General features: G+C 39.5%; 1 protein-coding gene across 5 annotated transcripts in view; it reads left to right on the forward strand.

The window, feature by feature from the left end:
• Positions 1–20270, forward strand: part of PNPLA3 (patatin like phospholipase domain containing 3) — a 46035-nt gene that overhangs the window by 6075 nt on the left and 19690 nt on the right. For 2 of the 5 annotated variants that reach the window (XM_015291189.4, XM_046915225.1), the window contains exons 2-3: positions 16004–16061; positions 17523–17665. The gene's annotated coding sequence lies outside the window, so the exon portion shown is untranslated. Of the gene's footprint in view, positions 1–1687; positions 1762–16003; positions 16070–17522; positions 17666–20270 lie in introns of all 5 variants that reach the window. The other 3 variants (XM_046915222.1, XM_046915226.1, XM_046915227.1) reach the window with 3 other exon arrangements.

The raw sequence follows: 20270 nt of genomic DNA on the forward strand, positions 1-20270 counted from the left end.
AAGAGGGGAGCTGCTCACCTGGACTTCTCAGGAGTGTCCAGATTGCTTTAGTCATCAAAACAGGTGTTGATCATGGTTTAGACTTCTTATCCCAGAAAGCAGTAAACACATCATCTTCCACAGTCTCTTATGTGAATGCAGAGATGTACAGAACAGTCTCCCCTCTGGGTTAATTACAAACACTGCCTCAAACCAACACAGAAAACAAAATGGATATGCACAGCAGTGAGTCAGCTTTCTGCCTCATTTATTAATGAATTTGTGGGAGAGGAAAGGGCAGAAGGAATGGATTAGACTGATGGGAAGTCATTAAAAATAGATAAACAGACCTCTGCTACTGAGTTGAGCATGTGAAGATGACAGGGAAGGAACAGGATGACCAGAAAGAGACAATGTGGAGGTAGTGTGTGTAGGAAGAATAGAAGCGTTCAACAGATAGAGATGGAAGGATCTGAATGCTGCAATGAATGTGCCGAGTACTTTCAAGCCTGGGTGAAGGCATTGCATGGCACTCAGCCTGTGGTAGTCAGGAGCATTAAAGTTCTCAAAAATAAGAAAATTGAGGATGATAGAAAATGAAAGACCACGCAAATGGTCCGAAGGAAGGTAAAAGATTTCTATGGTAATGTAATCTCAAAATAATCTAGTCTAATGCTGACTAGCACTTAAGATGCCAACATTGAACTGTGTGTAACCTGAATTATGTAATCCTTGTCATCAAGAACTTGGCTATTTACACATTTAAAATGACCATGGGCATCATTACTTTATTACATTGAGTTAAACACATTGAAATATGAAAACTTAAGTGGAAACTGGTAGCAGTTATGTCCTGGCACAACTGACGAAGCATTCTGTGTGGCACATGCATACTTGAGTAATTATTTACTACTTCAGAGCAGATTTGTCAAGCTAATTGTTGAATAGTTGGTATTGGTCTAATTCTCAAGAGTCCCTGTGTCAAGTTACTGTTTTGTTTCTCTGCTTTCTGTTCTGTGAGCATGTGAGCACATAATTATGGCACTTGTCAAATTTAGACTAATTCTCAAAAGCATTCCCAGAGTCATATTGTAAGTTAAATCAACTGATCCTCAAAACACACCTCAGGAGGTACGATGAGAACCTTCATCTGAGACACTGCGCAATTGGCCAAAATTGTTCTCACAAGTATACCTGCTTCTTGCTTCTTGTTTCTAACTTCTGGGGCAAACCTGGGCTAAGAAGGCTAAGAAGGTATCTCATTCCATAGGAGACACTAAATAGCAACAACACACTTCTATCATGTAGATAGCCTGTTTGTGCTGCAGTAGAAAACTGAATGTAACATCTACAGCCTACAGTCAATGAAAAATCTTCCTTTCTTCTCTTTGATTGTAACCTTTGGGCAGGTTGGGCCTGATGCACGTTACCTGTGAACTTTAGATACAACAGTGCTTCCATACAAGACTACCCTCAGCTGCACATCTTGCATTATGAATAAGAAACAGGTAGCACCATGTATGATCTAATCATACAATTTAGCTTACTTCTTTGTTATCCTTAGAGGAAGCTTTATTTTTTTTTTGGTTGCCTAAGGCAAAATTTTGTCGCCTCAGCTGTGTCCTTGTTACTCATTTGGTTCATAGATGTGTGGTAGATAGAGAGGAATTGTAAAAGACTCTTTTTCGTTCCTCATCTCTAATTCTAGGCAGTCCAGGATGACAGATTCTACAGAGCTAAGTGTAATGGAGACCTACCAACTTCTGTTGCAGCTAGTCTGAGGTAAGGGGGCTGCTAGACTCTAACAGAAAACTGAGCAGTAGGAAAACAGTGGTTGGAAAGAACTTGAAGATGGAGAAGGAAGTGTGGTGACGGTTGCCTTGAGGAAGGTAGTTACTCAAAGTATCAAAATGTCATTCCTGCGGCTCACACTAGAGAGCACAAGTTGTAATTGTGGACTGCTACCTTGCTGCCTGGTGAATGCAGGGCGAAGTAAACCTCCCTCTCAGTTGTTCCAGACGTTTGTGCTGTAGCAAGCATGTACTGGTGAGAAAAGGGAGATTTTCTCATACAATTGTTTGAACTACACTTCTTATCTGTGTAAATAACAGCAGACAGAACAGCTGCTAGCACTCGAGAAATTATGTGCTAGACTTTTTCCGTGCATTGCTAAGGCTTATTGTGAGTGGCAGCAGCCACTTTATGACATCTCTCTAATACCATCTGTTGTCTTGTGCAAAGTGAACTCCCAAAGGCCTGTGTAGAGCAGGAAGGAGAAGATGGGCTCTCTCTTTTTTCCTACCACAAGGAATCTGTTCTGCAGTGAGCAGGACAAGACGTGAGCAATGTCTGCACCAGTCCCTGCATGGATTGTCTAAGGCACGGGGGACCGATGAATGGCTACACACAACTGACAGCCTTTCCTGTGTAAGAAATGCCATGACTGGTTCTGCGACACTACCACTATTAATTTGTACTGGCCAGACGTAAGGTAATGGAAATTAACAAACCATGTTATTAGTGTACATGCTATATGACAGGCTTCAACACTACTCTGCCCTGCAAATTCTGAAGTGACACACAAGTGGAAGAGCTTGGCTGAACATCTTCCAGTGGCATTGTTTGAATCACTGGTAGCTTTTGGAAATGAAACAGCTCATCTTTCAGTTGCCAAATCCACATGTTGACAATTGCAAAGTTCAGAGATTTGGTTGCAGGCCATCTTCAGCTACATCCTGATCTAGTACTTAGAGATAGCAATGCAGATGTTCAGACAAACAGTCACAAGGACTACAGCACAGTATTGGCTGGCGTGCTGGTGGTTTCATGATACTGGATGTATCATCAGTTGCATCAGAAAATCACCTGTGAATAGTTTGGATGTCATTTGTCTTCTGCAAATGGTAGCAGTCATTTCCTGTGGGTGGATCTGTAATGAGGATAGAGGTCACAGTGTTTCAAGAGCATGTCACATGTCCAGGTGTAATTCACTCTGCATTACACCTTCAGTAGCAAGCCTACCTGCTAAATATAACTTGAAGCCTTTGAAATATGGCAACCTGGTATTATTCCTAACTACCTTTATTACTGTTGTTTAGGTACCAAGTGCTAAGGAAATATAAGTGCTAGATTAAAATAAATAAATAAATAAATGCTTAATAGCTTAATACTCTTTAGACATTTTTCCCACTAACTCCTGCGTAACTTGCATGAATTAGAAATGTAGACTTATCTGACTTGTATTGTTTCTCCTTTTAGAAGTTATATTCCAGGAAAGTTGATATTGTTTTGCAAGAACATGGCTGGTAAAACGAATTCTTAATTTCTTATCCCTGATTTGCTTTTATTAACCTTTCCACTCATGTTTTTCAACTTCTTCTTTCACTACTTATGGAATGTATGGAATACTTTTGTTTCAGGAGTTTTTGTGATGGATTTACCAAAGCCTGTTCACTTATAGCAACCTCTTCAAAGCTAAATGTAAGAGTGTTTACCATGTGTCCAATGCTATGTTCTTTCTGCCACAAACTGACTCATGATACTTCATGGTTGTTTAACCTTCAGCTACATGGCAGGGCAGTAGACTTCATAAGAATATGATAACTTCTTCCTTGTATGTGTCATCTGTTGCAAAGCTTAGTTTTGTTCCTCCATCTAAAATTCTCATAACTGTACTACCAGGACGTGTATGCATGCCCAGTTAGTGAACAGTACATATCAACTCAGGGAACACCAAATGCCCACACGTAGTTTGCATAAGACAGGAAGGATGTATTGGATTAATAGGAGAAATTAGGCTTCAGGGGAGCTACTTCTACAGCTAAGAAAGCTGAGCAAAAATGCCATTTTAAAAGAGGCTGCTGTAATAAGCTTTTATTAAAGCCTTCTGGGAATGATTTAGACAAAATGACATTTGTTTATATAAAACACTACCACAGAGAAGACAATTGCTGGGGAAAGAGACTGTTGAAGCTCTTGACCAGAAGTTCTGCATTGGCAGATTTGAGTTTGGCCTCATATTGCAATCTGTTCTGGTTATGTCCAGTAGCTTGTGTGATTGGTGCACGAAGCTGTTTCAGGAGCAGATGGCAAAGAGTATGTCTGCCTGTGTTCCGATGACATCTAAACCTACTACACTAAGCCTAAGAAACAAATCTGGTTTTCTTGCAGATGAACCTTAATGTTTACACCAAAGGAATCTGAATGAAGGTCTTATTAAGCAAGGTGCAAAACACGTGAGAGATTCAAATCCCTATCATCCATCTTCTTGGACTGTAGCCCGGTCATTAAGTTGTACACTGTGTAAGAATGAAGCGACATCCTTGACATCCTATGGATGCTGTGGACTAGAAAATTGTTGTGGCCAGGAGGAAGAAAAGCTTCAGGAGTTTCTCCCAGAAGTCTCTGGCTAATTTCTTTTGGTACTAGACAACAGAATGCTGGGGACCTTGTTTGTTTTAGTAACCTAATTCTCAACAGGCTAGGAATTAGCTCACAGCTCTACAGCTGTGCAAGTAATGCTTCTTACCACTGAAGAGAGTTTTAATGAATGCAACTCAGACATTCTATGCATAACTGCAGTTATTCTGTCACACAGAATCAAAGAATTGTAGGGGTTGAAAGAGACCTCTTGAGATCATCACATCCAACCTGCTAAAGCAGGTTCCCTACAGCAGGTTGCACAGGTAGACGTCTTGAATATCTCCAGGGGAGAAAACTCCACTACCACCCTGGGTACCCTGTTCTACTGCTCCATCGCTCTCACAGTAAATAAGATTCTCTTTTCATAATATTAAATAGAAAATAGAAACCAGGTCGAATTCAGCCATCACTGAATCTTTCTTGTTACTTTGAAATGCATAGTGAAGGAGATTTCTTTGAATGTGTAGGAAAAATTAACGTGCCTAAAAACACTAGATACACTTATTGAGCATAAAGTGCTTTGCATTTCACCTCTCCTGTCACAGGGATGAAGCGGTCTTGGATTTAAATACATATTTGAATGCTTTTTCTTTAAAAAAGGATACCTCAACCTAAGTAATAAGTGCAAAGAGAAAGCAAACAGAAGTTAAGCTATAATAGTCTGTTTTCTTCACCATTTCTAGGTACTGCATGACCTAACTCTTCTAACATTTGCTCAAACTACTCTTTAATTATACTATTGCATTTGCAAAAGCCAGGCATCTGTTCAATGGGGCTGTCAGAGCATCTTCATGCAATCATTTATTAAGAAATCTGGCTTGATGGATTTTGAACATCTGACCTTTAGGGGAGTGTTCCTTCTTGTGCAACAAACAGAATTAATTTTTAGTTCTCTGGCTCCTGTTTCTTCTCACTTGCCTAAACCAGCATTGCATTCCATCCTGTTACACGCAGATGAAATAAGAAAAAAATAATAAAAAACTAAAAATTGGCTTAATAGATCTATCTTTGGATTAGAGAAACCAGAGCTCCCATTGCTTATATATATGTCTTTTAGCTGCTGAGACTGTAAACCAAGCTTTCAGACTAAGACTGCATTAATCTGTGCTGTACTTGCTTTCTAGATTATTAGAATTATAGGAAAAGCTGTAGAATTAGTCAGTGATGGTTACTGGAATGCTTGTTACATGTTTACGTGTAAATACTGTACTATCATTCACTTTTTTGCTCTATGACATTCCAGCTCAGCTAAATATTTGAGCACTGGTTTCTAGTGAGATAGGGGTCATCAGATTATAACAAATCTTTGTTAGAAGTACCAAGAAAGGACTGTATATGATTCCTCATGCCTTGCAAGAAGTGGTTGATTGGTTAGGTCTTAGATCTGCTTTTTTGTTCTCCTTCTGCAAAGGAAGCTAACAGCTAGAATGGGAAAAATACGGATTTCCTATGCATGCAACAAATACAGAGAACATTCTGTGATGCTTTGAATCCTGAAAATGTAACTGGATCTTATGTTCTGCAGCAAGAATGCTTTATTACTGTATGTATTGTTCTTGCAGATTCATATACACTTGATGTATGCTTCAACTTGTGAAAATGACTGCTGCAGTGCAGTGCTTTCCTGAATGCAGCGTTCTCTGTTCTATCATCTCTTTCCTGATATTTTTGTTTTAAGGGTCACTTTAGAATTAAAGGTCACTCAGGCCTTCTTTATACGGCACTCTTTTCTATTTGAGAATTGAAAATTTGACAAACTTGGCTGCATTGTCAATCTTTGCAATGTTCTGAGAATCGAACTCATTTTGCTGTTCCTGGAAACTGCAAACTAAGGTTGACACAGGAAATTTTTTAAGCAAAAGATAAAATCTGTAAATAGAATTAGGATGGTCACTTAAACTCAGTTAAAGCAGCTGTTTTGTGTGCATTACACTTAACCATTCATATTCTGAAGCAATGACAGCACGTGTCCCAGATCCCACTAAGATTAGCTTATGAAACAGCAGTTTTCAAACATCCGTTTCACCATGCTTTCTCTTGAACAGCTACTTCCCTATGCCCTCCCTTTACCCAACCTCAGCTGTTCATTCTTGCTTTTTTTTGGCTTCCGTGCCAGCTTCTCAGTGGTGTTATTTTGATCTGCTTCTGGAGAGGATAAGCTGCAGTCTTCTGTAAGTGCAGAGTTTATTGGGAGGAGGAAATAAAAGGTGCAAGGATGCTGATAGTAAGTGCTTCAGTGAGAATTACTTTCAACTAGGGAATGAGGCTTGTTGATAGAATGTCAGTGAACTGATCATTTATATGGAACATGAGATTTTTCTTTACAAGAAAAAACAGAAATATGCATATTAGGAACAATGCACCATAGAAGTAATTGCTATTGCTACTGCAGGGCACTGTTTCTTAGACCTAGAGCCTGTGCATTACTGACAAGCCATAGTACAAGAAAATAAACAGAAAATCTTGGAAGAAGTGAAAGCAATCTCACGTGATTTTGTGTGCTGGGAAAATTAAAAGATTTTATAGTCTAATATTTAGTTGATACCACGTGGTGACTGTGATTGCAATACTGAGCAGATTTTCTTAAGCTCATTTTGTGAATGGATAAGTAGTCACCCGCTTGGTTTTTTCTGGCATTTTTAAAGGTGATGGAATCTGGCCTCCTAGCTGCAACTGGAAATCAAAGGGACATCCAGGGACAGTTTAGTCTCACCTTTTCCTTAGTTGTTTCTTAGCTGAATCTGAAGTGTGTACACATTCTTCAGAATGAAGAATATGTTCATGCTTCATTTGGAAGACATGGTATATTTTGAGGATTGGTTTGGTCTGGTTTGACTCCTCACGGAAGAATAATGGTGTTTCATTAAGCAGAGAAGTAGAACTGAAGTTGTGAGTTCACTAAAGTTAACAGTAGATAATAAGGGAGGGAATGGATGCATCCCCTCAGTGGACACATCACAAGAGCTCACAGGATTAGGAGCTGTGGGAATACTTTTTTCGGCACTGATTGGATTTTGAGAGGTTTTTTTAAGATCTTGGGCTGAGAGCCAATAGAGTTCTCTACAGCTCAGAGTGAATAAACTGCTTGAGTAATTTGGAATGTACACTAGGCAAGATGGATATAATAGGTCTCCCACATGCGACCTTCTTGAATTGGACCTTCTTGTGCTTTATCAGTGAGGGATTAACAGCTGGACAGTCAAGAGCTTCCAGTAGAACCTTCCCATCAAACTATGAGGTAAAAAACAGCATACACTTTCTGTGAGACATAGCATTTGGAACGTAGATTATATGAAATTATATTTTTTGAAATGAACAGCGACTTGCAGCTGGTTTGAAATGTTCTTTAGACATCTCCTTGCCCACCCGATTTAAAGGTACAAGTGTGGCTTGTCTTAACACGCTCCCCATCAGAATTATAGCATTATAACTAAGCTGAGTTGACCCATCAGTGGTGACCTCCATTAAAATACTTTCAGCTGTAGACTTTATAAACCTCTTAAGGCCTCTTAAAGACAGCATCAATGTAAAGGTTTTTTGGATTATTTTTTCCATGGAGTGGACTGTTCTTGGAGTATGGATTAAGGGCTAGCTTTCATAGCTTACACATTGCTAACAGATGTTTTATAAGATGAGATTGCTTGTACTTGACAACAGGAGCAAGTCTCGTATTTAATATTTCCTCTTTGAAAAAGTCCTTTGGCCAGATTAATAGGAACAGAAGTGTAGCACATGCTGGAGGAAGGTTGGAGGGCTGCCTGGTGTTAAGGCAGCAGAGCAAGTAGTCTGCTGCCTATAAAGCCTAAAAGATGAAGGAAAATATTTACCAGTGATATAAGATGCATAAAATACCACACACAACACACTCACAGTGACATGCTACGACATATATAAAAAAAGGGGACATTCAAGGACAGGCAGGAATATAGACATTAGCAGTCCTAATACCTGGAAGATGGTAGTCCTAGTAACGTAAGTCCAGCTGGTGTCACCTTCTTCTAAGAGTTGCTGTAATGAGTCACCCTAAGACAGCAGCTGATGAGTCTTGAGCAGGTGCTTCAGCTTGTACAGTCATCTGAGGTCATGGGAAGTCACCTGGTTTGCCACAGCAAGCTTCATAAGCTAGCCGAGTGTCTGCAAAACAGTGTTGTGTAGATCGATCAATTTGTTTTCACAGTTTTTTTTCTCTGTCTTGCCTTCTGACATTTATCCTGTCCCATGTACAGCTTTGTCTAGCTAGACTTGTCACTATCCCAGCATCCTGGCTTCTTACATGCTCCTGTATGCCTTTTCTTTGTGAAAAGGCACGTAGATGTCAAGTACCTCTTTAATGGTACTCTCATGTTGATATAACAAGTAGAAGTGCAAACTTTAACTTCAGCTGTTCCCTCTTACATTGTTTATAATGTTAACGACCATTTCAATCTCAAACTACTTTGTGTGAAATGCAACCTTGAAATAGATGCTTATAGAGCTCTGGATACACTTGCTTTTGGATTCAGTGTGATCTCTTTTCTGCTTGTATGGCTATGGTCAGAGTGATCTGCCAAAATTGAATTAATTGCTCAGTAACAGCTAGTGAACATGGACTGAGACCAATTGTATTCATCTCTGTGGCAGCTGATTATGACTGAATCTTGGTATTTCCAGATGTTGCATCTTGCTGTTTGAGACCAGGCTTTCTATGGTAGGAACATGGAACGGCGTTCTCTTGATACTCAAAAGGCTGAAAAATATAAGCAGACACCAAGGTTAGTATGTGTCTGAGCATTTATGTGCCTATTTAGTTAAAGCATTTATGCTAATAATCCCAGCTTTGTCACACAAAGCTTACACAACTATTTGAATACCCAGAAGGAATTAACCTATGATTGAGTAACATCTCAGTCTTTAAAACTGAGGCAGTGAAGGACCTAAAAATGTATTTTGGTACTTATGTTGTTAGTTCTCCTATGGATGTATTAATCAATGTGGCACTATGGTGATAGGCAAAGCTATATGGAAGTCTTCTCTGAGTGAGGAGAATAACAGCTTATCCTGACAATAAACAGAACCTTCCCATACATGAAGCGTGATTATCTAACCGAACTTTGAAATGCACCCATAAAATCATGCAAAGCTTCTAGTTTTTCTTGGCAAATTTGATACGAGATAAAGATAGAAACTACCCAGTGTGGTGTTTTTGATTTCTAAATATGCAGAACTTGTGCTTATGTTGATCTTGGCAACAAATGAGGTTAAAAGAGGTCATCTAAAGATAAGATTGCTTAACTACCTGTGTTTTTTCTTTCTTCCAGTCTTCCAGTTAATCTTCACTTGTACTACTGAGTAGCTGGGGGGAAGAAAAGTAATGGTGTTTTTTCTTGCCTAGTTTAAAATTAGCTTTCCCTTTCCATGAACATAGAGAAATTTTGCTGAGGCAGGAAAAAACTGTTATTGTGCTGGCAGGGCAAAAAGTGTAAGAATTTGCTGTAGGAGAGGGAGTGTTCTTCCCGGCATATGCTGCTGTCTTTACAAGCTTCCTTTGCCCTTGCTGTGTCTCTTGGGAGTAATCAGTATCATCTTAGCCTACCGTGCAGAGATGCTTAGCCACTTTGAAAGCTGACAAAGCAGGGGTTAATCTAGGTACCAGGACTGTGATGTCTACTCTGAATGTTATCTTTGGTTGAAATGAGAATCACACTTCAGCTGTAGATGTGAAGGATTTTGGTCTGTGTTTCACCTATGGGGCTGGGTAGGAAGTAATTGGGCAGCAGACCACAAACAAAATACTTTTTTGAATACTGGGAATAGAGAATTTTCTTATTCACAGCTTGACTTCGCAGAGACTAAACCTTTTTTCTTTGCTTTTAAAATTGACTGAAGCAAATACCTTGTTTCTGGCTTATCAAAACCGTGCTGTAATATTATTTGGTTAGGGGAAGGATGGTTATTATATTTACTTCTATTTCTGGAGTAGTGTCATGCATTCCAAATGACAAGTCAGGGCCAGATCTATCGATGGGGTAAAGTTGAAGTTAGGAATTTCTCTGAATATACCAGTTGGAAATTAAGATCAGAGTCCAATTGTTTCACAGCATAACTGACATATCACTCCACAGCCAAATTCCCTTCAGCAAGTTGACATTTGGCAGCTGGGGAGGGATGGAGGAGAAACACCGTGACCTAGATTAGTCAACAAGAATGGATTGTGGGAGAGAAGAAAGACCGTGACTTTTTGGTATATGGAAAATAATTTAAGGCATGAGACAGTGGTGAAACTTACTGTTGTATGTGACTTAAGATCACTAAATTTTAAGCAGTATGGTCTGCTGTATTACAGAAGTATATAGAAATGTATCTGAACACATGTGGGTTAAACAGCAGATCTGTGGGTAGAAGGGAGGAGTAGATGAAAAAAAATCCAATTTCTTTTTCCTCAACATTTTTTTTTTTTCTGTCGTGCCAGAGGCTTCTGAAGGAATGAAGGTAGATAACCGTCTGGTTTCAATGGCAAGTTTTTTAGGAGTGGAAGAGGGCAGAAGAAGTAAATGTTAGTCAATTCTCATGCCAGACACAGCTGAATGACCCACTAACCAACTTTGAATGGCACCATGTTGTGTCTTCTTCTTTTTACACTGAAGGGAGGGGAGGAAGGCTGCCCACAAATCTCAAGATGATAAATGTGCATCAGCATCCACATCCTCACTGCACTGACCCCAGTCTTAAGGTAAAGTGCTAGACGCAGCCAAGCAAACAGCTGGCTCCTGCCAAGAAGGGAAAAGTCTGTCCCTGGTACTTGCTTGTCTAGTTTTTATTAAGCTGGTTCAGCTTTTTAAACCAACAATCTATTCACTATTGTTGTTCTGAGTCTAGCTAACTGAATTGGGTAAGCCTAGGATCAGAGAAATGTCAGAACAGTGAGAGGAGAATGAGCGAAGGATATTGGGCACATGAATGTGAAAGCAGATGAGGAAAGAATGCAGATTGGAAGAATAAGGGACAAAGGGATGAAATGTGAAAGGATCAGAAAGTTGAGGATCCTTAGTCTTGTAGTAGAGTAGAGATGGGAGGGATGTCAGTACTCCTGGTCCAAAGGTACACCTAACAACAAGCTGCATAATTACTTACTTCAGAATAAGAAATCTGTAAGGATGAAAAGGTGAGAAAAGTCCAAGAGCACAGGGTATGATTATACTCGAGGGGCTTTGTGGAATTCTGACTGAGAGAATGGACAAAGGGACTACTACCAAAAAAGTGACAGAGAAGTGATGATAAACAATCACTGGTGTGTCATAGGAATACATTCACGTATTTTTGTTACAAAAACTATTGCTATCTGTGGATGCCAGTGACTGTTTTTAGTGAGGAAAAGATAACTGTAGAGTAAAAAAGGCTGTGACTTGCTGAATGTGTTCTGAGCTGAATTGTCACTGGTCTTATTTACACATGCAAATGAAGATCAAGAGGTTTGAAAGTTCAGCTGAAGAATCAATAGATAATAATCAGTTTGCATGAATTCTGACTAAATAAAAGACAGCTCGACTTCATGGAAATGTGACAATTTCAGCAAAATTGCCTTTTCACTTATATTTAACTTCAATAACCAATTTGCTTCTACTGAGGTAAAATATTTCATTTAAACCTCTATTAGTTGCATATTAGTATTATTTTTCATACACTTTACCACTATTGGCTTGGACATGGAGAAATAGCAAGTGTACAATGGCAGCGTACATGCATTTTTTTCTTGAGAAGCAGCAACAAAAATATCTGTAGCAGACAGTACTGACCTTTTTTTTAATTGAAAAAAACACCTCTAAAATGAATTTTCTGCATATATAAAATCAAATGCCTGGACCAGCTACATGCATTAGTTTCAGAACGATTCATTTAACAGGGAAATGAAATGCTTGTATTTTAGCAGATGTATCTTAGGATGGTCTGTAAAATAAAAGCTTTGGTCTCCAGACTGTGTTAAATGAGGCCTTCAGCATTTTCCTGTAGAGGCCAATAGAAGTCTCTCTGATAGTACAGACTCTGCCACGTTGTTTATGCAAATTTTCTCTAGCCAAAGAAGTGGCCTTAACTATAACTATGATAATAAATACATAAGTCACTCTGACAGTAATGCCTCCTATTTACTTCCTTGGAAATGAGGACAGATACAAAGAGCACAGTAACACAGTTTGACTGAGCACAATCTCAGCTACAAAACACTAAACACTATTTTTCAACATAGTCACCACCGTTAGCTATGCATTTTCACCAGTGATGAAGAGCCTGCATGCTGTGCTCATAAAAAAATCTGCACCAGCGAAGGTGACCCACTGTTTCACAGCTGCTGTGATGCTGTTGTTGCTAGGAAAACGTTGCCCATGCAGTCCATCTTTCATCAGGCTGAACAGATGGAAAGTACCAAGCCCAGACTGTACAGTGGGTGTGGTAGGACAGTCCAGCCAACATTGGCAATGTGCTCCATGGTCTTCAGAGTGGTGTAGGACCTGGTGCTGTCTTGTTGCAAGACAGCTTCTCCTTCAACGTTTGGAAGTTGTGTTGAGGGACATGCTTTAGTGAGAACTATTGGTGATGGATGGATGGTTGGACTGGGTGATCCTGTGGGTCTTTGCCAGTTACAACATTTGTAAATGTTAAGCAAGTGTTGATGAATGTCAATGGGTGCCATTTTTTATGCATGGATGAGTTCAGTAACACACCTTTGCTTCATTTGCACTTCCATGTCACACACCATTTTGTCAGACTGCGCCTTTGCTTCCATCTGTCACGTGGCAACAAAATATATTGGGATATTGGCTGGGAGGTCCAACCTCTACTGCCATAGAGCCAACGTAATAAAATAGGAGGCATTACTTTTGGAGCAACCTTTGTATTAATGGCTAGAGGGGGCAAAAGTGCAATTTCCAGTTGTCATCCTTACATGCTCTGAAATCCTTTTTCAATTTGTTCAGCTGTGTTACTTACAAGATTGTTGCACAACAGTGTGAGAAGTGGCAAGCCCAGGCAAATGCTTGCTTTGTTGAAAGATTAGTTGTTTAACTCTCTCTTCACCATTGCATTCTACATTCTTGTCATGCGAAACCCAGGCCTTAATCTTCCAAAGCCTTACGCTTGTACTTAAAGGATATGTTCCGGAATCCTTTGTCAAAGGAAAGACTTTCACTGACTTCTTATAAGATTACAGGATGAGTTTGAGTACAATGAGAAATTCCTCCTCGTACAACTGCTTCAAAATTGATAAGGAGGTTACAGTGGCCCAAGCACGCTAATCATGGACAGGGGACATTGGGTGACTTCTCCTTGTACATGTAGGAGAGAACTGATGCGATTAAACGTTCCTGCTCTCACAGACTGCCCCTCTTGTTTATTCTTCTTTGCTGTTCTTCTTCCAGGTCAGATGGAGTTACAGGCCCTTTCTCTTAAGTTTCAATGACAAAAGAGAGGTGGGAGTCCCTGTCACAGCTCTCTCCTCCTCTCAAGCCGTATAACTACATGCAGTCCCTTTTCTAGTTATCCCCATTCCTCAAATGAAGTTCTAGCAGACTCACCACATAGGTGTAAGTCACCTGCCAGCTAATACTTGCTGTCATATTTTATGGGTATAGAACAACATTTTATCTTTCTGGTACAAATTTTATACTACTTTTCTCATCACTGAAGCAAATGAAGACCTGTTCAAAGTAAAGGTTTTACTCCAGCGGAGCAATTTGCTGTTTTTCTAAACTACATGCAAGTTCACTAAATTTGAAGAATATGTTGATTTACAGCAGTGCAAGATTTGGACCTGGTATTACTTAATTGCAATAACAACAGATAGGTAATTGATTTATAATGGCACTCAAGCAGCCAATGACATTGGAAGCCTAGAGTAAAATCCTTGCTGATTGTGAACTTCTGTAGGATTCCTGGGTAAGCTGGGAACATAGAAGTTTCTCAGTTTCCGCTGTGCATATCATCTGCCTGCTGAACAGCTAAACGATTAGATATCATCTAATGTCAGCTAGATTAAAATGAAATGATTACATCTGCAAGAGGAGTGGGGTGTACTGGCTGTTTCAACTGCCACCTTGAAAAGCTTGATCCCCTGGGATAAAATTAACAGCCCTGAGTTTAGGCTACGCTTAAATTTCCTGTGCAACAACTGGGAAGAATTGTGAATTCCTCAAAAAGGGATTTGCAATAAGCAGGGCTCAGCACAGTTAACAGCCTAAAATAACTGGTAAGAGAATGTGAGGATGGATGTTTACTTTAAGCCAGTGAGAGATGCATAGCTTAGATGCATTCCTCACTGAGTTTAAATAACATCTTTCGTCTGTCAACAAATAGAAAAAGCTCTCTATTCCTGGTAAGCAAAATTAGAGGATGAAGAGCCTTGCCCATCACCCTCCTTACACTAATTCAGTGATTAAAAACAGGCTGAGGCTGAAGAAGGTCATTTAGGACCACTTCTGTAACACCTCTTTGGCCCACAGATGAAGCTGTAGCCAGCTCTGATATTTTCAGATACTTTCTCTAGTGGTATTCTCCACTGGTTGCTCCAAACTTCCAGCTCACTTCAGGGTCCTCTGAGACCTTTTGGGAAAAGGCTGACCCTATGAATTGCCTTTTTCATCCTCATATTTAGGAAAACTATAAACTAAAAAGCTGCAGTATTAAACTAGGTCATGACGTACACAGTATGATCACCTAACTTCTCTGCAACACCAGGATAACTTAAAATCCTACCCTACGTATACAGCATAGTTGTTCTGCTCGGAAAGGTTGCTAAACACTGCATTGCATGCATTGTGCATTGCGTGCATTGTACATCATGTGCACCTGGGCTGCCTCCAGCCTCAGCTTCCCTCCCCCCAGTATCTGCAAGGAATGCTCCTTCCTTCTGCTATTTCTTGTATGGCCCTTCTCCCCAAGTCACTTAGCCTGTAAAAACAGCAAGAAAGCTTGACCACAGTGAGGCTGTGGGTTTAGCTGTCAAGGAGCAGAATTGCTTAGGTTGAGAAACGCCCCAGAGAACCAGTTATTTCTTGGCACAGTAGTTCTTCCAGTCAGTCAACTGTACACAGATGTTTGTACAAGCACAGCAAAGAGCTCTGACTTCTCAGGTTGGTATTGCTGTCCAAAAGCTCAGTATTTAATGTATTGAAAGGCTAAAGTTGTCTGAACTCCTCTGGGTAACCTTCTGTGGCACTTTGCAATCCCTGCTCCCGTTATGCTCTCATTATATGGTTCTGTCATCCAGTCATTTGCAAGGTACAACTGTTTGGTATCCAATTCTTCCCTTCTCCAACTGGAAGAAATGCAGAAATTTCAAATCTCTGATATTTAAAGAATGAAATGAGCTAGGACTGCCATCATAAACAGCTGCATTTGTACACAGTGTTTGTGTTTATCCCACCCACATACTCTGCTGACAGCATCTTCACCTATGCTCATCTCCTTAATCCTCTCTCCAGAATTTCTTACCACATTTTCAAATGTTAAGAAAGGGGCTAATGCACAATAAGCAGCTTACTGGTTACTAATTATACTGGTTCCTATTTACACAAGCAATCATTTCCTTTTATTACAAATGCTAATTCCACAATTTTCTATTTTCATCTCTCAGCGCTGTGTGAAGGATCAGCTGTTTCTGTAGACAATTTATCTACAGAATGGAAACCTCTGTAAGTAGGTGAATACAAAATAATATAAATAATGTTAATGTGGATTATCTTGAAATGTATCATAACTCTTGGGAGGTTTTCTGCTGGATAAATGATTCGTTATCTACATATCTGTCTCTAGAGCAATTTCCTGAGTACTACTGGGCCTAGAGTTGGGAAGACAAGTACTTAATCTTTAGAGCAATAACAGGTTTGGAGTCTGTTCTTAGGTCTAGACCACAGAGGAGGCTTTGACACTGTCTCACAGTTGTAAGATGTTGATTATTAGGCCGTTTTATGACAAGAAAATTAGGTCTCTAGGTCACAGAATTATTTGCCACACGGCAGTTAACGTATATAGTAATAGCTAGAATTATTATTAAAAAGTATTGTTAAAGTAGAAATGATACAGCTTCAAGAGAGAAAACATAATTCTAATAACTCCATTACAAGCAGAAAAGGGAACTTGTGCTTTGCAAGACAAGATTTGAACAATCTAACTCTAGTGGAGCTCTGAATTTTCCCTTGAGTTTGTTAGCCATACCCAATTTTATTAGTTTCCTGCCTTAAAAATTCCTAGGCCTTTAAAAATAACTAATCAGAAAAGCAAAGGTTGCACATCAGCAGTGGGCAAGGTCATTGCTGTTTCTCATTTAGGATACATAGGATATATAAAGCAGCAAGTGGTCTTTTGCAATAGGCTATTGCCACATACGAATCAGGCCACAAGCTTAGGAAAGAAAAATGCTGTGAAAATACAGCGGACCAATTTTTGACCGTATTAATGTGAAATAGCATTAAGCCATTTGTTCTGTGTAATAATTATGAAATTATGAAGAATAAAGGCAACAGCTGTGGTGTCAGACCGAAGAAGCAAATTGCTACTCTCAAGATTTATTTAACCTTGAGGATGAAAAACAGATCACACCAAGGAATTCAAGATATGAAAAATCGATGTTTCTTCTATCAGAACTAGTTATACAGGTTCCAGCCACTCTCCAAATATGAAAATATGGACAATTTTTACTGATTTTTATTCAGTCACTGTTGTAATTCCTTTAGCATGAGGTGGATACGTGTATTTTTGATTATAACCAGCTCTTGATTACTGATGAGTGGGTTACACGTGCTGCAGATTAACTAGACTCTTGATGCAGAGTGCGTGATAGCATGTGTCACTTGCATCATGTCTAAAATCTGTTCTGTTCTTTACAGAGACCTGCTGACAAACAAGCCAGTCAAAGGCAAATGCACTGAATGTTTGGTTACTTAGCACATGTTTTGTAAACTGAATTAAAAAAAAAACCACATTTTCTCTTCCCACATCAGCTTTAGTGAAGGTTGGTGGTAGGAGCATTTCAACAGGTAGCGTATTTAGATGAACCTAGCTCAGAAGATCTCCTATCTGTTTTGAGACTCAGCAATAGTTATAAAATAGCTTCCTTGTTAGCAGCCAGAGTAACCAAAGTTCTTCTAATATAGCTTCCAGTATTGGTCTTCAATTTTCCAAGAGCGTGCAGCGTAAGATACTGCACTGAAGTTCTCCAAAGCTGGCTCTACTATCCTCATGTTTCAGTCATTACTGGGAAAACAGGAGTCCATCTCCACAGAATACCTAGCAAGAGGTACGTGAAATTGCTGTTTTATTTTCTAAAATGAATTGCATGCTGGTAGCTTTTGTTTGTTTGTTTATTCCTTAGAAAAGATTATGACAGAAACCCACAGAAAACTCCAGAGATAGCGTTAACTGCTTGTAGATTTTTGTATTGCTTCTGTCACATAAATCTTTACGATTGCTTTCCCATTGCCTAACTCAGTGTCTGTCAGTCCACTGCCAAATAAAACTCAAAACAGGCCTCTCAGTTTAGTTCAAAGCATACATGAGAACTATGAAGTGAAGCTTGGAAGCTGCACTGAAGCTGCTTAGAAACCATCAGCATCCACTGTTATCTGTATGCAAACCAATCTTTGAGAATATATGCCAAAATTCGTGTAGGTTTATTACTCCTTACTGAAATAGCTTAGGAATATATTCACCAAAACATTAACCCAAACCCTAAGAATTTTGTCAGAGACTAGCAAGGTCAGACTCAAGGAAAAAGCAGGTCAGTGTCTTTCACTAAAGTGACCTACTTTAAATTTCTTGCCAATGAAACCTGAGCAGTTAACCGGAGACCTCTGCAAGCCTAATGGACCGTGTGAACAGAAAAATATTGCCATAAACTATCTGTCTGTTGGTTGATACAACTGTTTTAGGAAGATCTGGAATCCAATTACTGGCCAAGAATTATGTTTATGGCAAATGTAGTTTCTCTGTAAAAGCTAGTAGAGTAGAGGGTAATTCAGCTGGAGCTGCAAATAGATGAAAAATAATAACAGGCTTTTTTCAGGAAAGTGTGAATAACATCCTCAGTCCTTGCTCTCTAGAAATACATCTTGTGGCAGAAGTCAGTGAGCAGAGCAGCAGTGTGCACGTGGAGCCTTGGCACAAGGAATATAATGGGATTTCTTTCCAGGTTATGATTAGTATTTGTCCTTAGCTCACCTCTCTCTGTAAAGCAACACTTTCTTGCCCTGGCCCTATGGTTCCTCATGCATTTTTAACAGCCAAGTCTTTGGTCTTCTGACCTCCAATTTTGAAGATAGTGCCCAAATAGTAGTAGGATGTGCCCAAATAACACAGTTTGACTATAAGATGTGAAATCCATCTGTTACTCATTATAATTAATTCCTCTGACAAATTGGCATATTCAGGGTACATAAATGAGAGTTATGGAATAACAAAGAGACCAGGGCTCATACTCTTTCTCCCCCCCAAGATCTCGGGCCTGATTACTTGTCACCTGTCCAGTAGTCCTCCTTTGTTGCCTCCTACTTATGCTTTGTCTTATGCGGTTCCTCTATCTAGAAATGATATGCCTTCAGTAAACTTAGTACTTCAATGATATCTTTCTTCTAAGTAATGTACTGTAGAAATACATTTTTCTTTTTTTTTACAATGGATTTAATCAGTCTCTTAGGAAAATGGCACACCTAAATCATAATTAGCATTGTAGCTAAATGGAAAGGATTAAGGGAGAAGCTTTCAGTAGCTACATAATGGACAGACGGCACACCTGTTGAATTTACATGCCAAGCACTGGGCTGGGTTGGCATCTGTAAACAGATGTTTAAGCTGCATGCACATTTCCTGGTAGTTTTTACTCCATCAAACTACACTAGATTTCTATTACTTTGCCTGAGGCCTTACTTCATTTCCCCATACTTACTGAAAAAACGGCTATGGAGTGGATTCAGTAAAGGATTTAGGATGCCTGCAACACTGATTGCAGCATAGTATATGTAGTGATATGTGAGATAAAATAGACAATTTTGAAATTGCATATTGTACAACTGCAGTAAGGCTAGCTGGCAGGACTTGTGTAGAGATTGCATCAGTTTTCTCGGATGGCCCAGTTTTCAGAGCTAGCTTATAGGATTTTTATCATTCAGAGATTCAGAGCAGATAAACCTGTATCTGGAATAAAATGAATAAACTTAATGTGAACAACAACAACAACAACGAAAGGATTTGAACAGATTTTGAGAGGAAGACCAATTATCTTTATAGGCCTGGAGATAAAAGGGAGATGAGATAGGCAAGTGATTAGCCAAAGGTTCAGTGTGTTAAACAAGTCTATCTTTTTGATGAGACAGCTGGTTTTGCAGGCGAGGGAAATAGGATCCATCCTGCCTACATGTACCACTGGTGATATTTTGCATGAGAAGCTGATTACAAAGCTGGAGATGATGGAGTGGAGAAATTATAAGGTCTGTTACAAAGCAGTCAAAGGAGATAAAAACTGGTACTGAAAAAACAGTAGGCATATGCAGGAGGGAGGAATACAGTGCAGAGAAAACTAAACTTGGTGTTGTGTAAGGAGGAAAAATATTTCTAAAAAATAATAAAATAAATATAATCACTCCCAAAATAGCAGCAACAACAACAAAAAATCACCAAACCAAAAAAATTAAGCTGAGTTGAGGAAGGACTTGGATGTGTTAGTTGATCATATAACTACTCAGAATTAGAGATTCAGCTTCCCTAGTAAAGACTGTAACTGGAAGGCTCTAGGGGTGCCCTGTCTGAAGGACTGGTTACAGGACTGGTCAGGGCACATTTGCAGCACCTGTCTCATGCCAGAGGGCTGGAGGAGCCCAGCTACCCGAGTGTCACAGAAGAGGGCTGGC

This window comes from Gallus gallus, chromosome 1 (assembly GCF_016699485.2).
Source record: "Gallus gallus isolate bGalGal1 chromosome 1, bGalGal1.mat.broiler.GRCg7b, whole genome shotgun sequence".
Taxonomy (NCBI): Eukaryota; Metazoa; Chordata; class Aves; order Galliformes; family Phasianidae; genus Gallus; species Gallus gallus.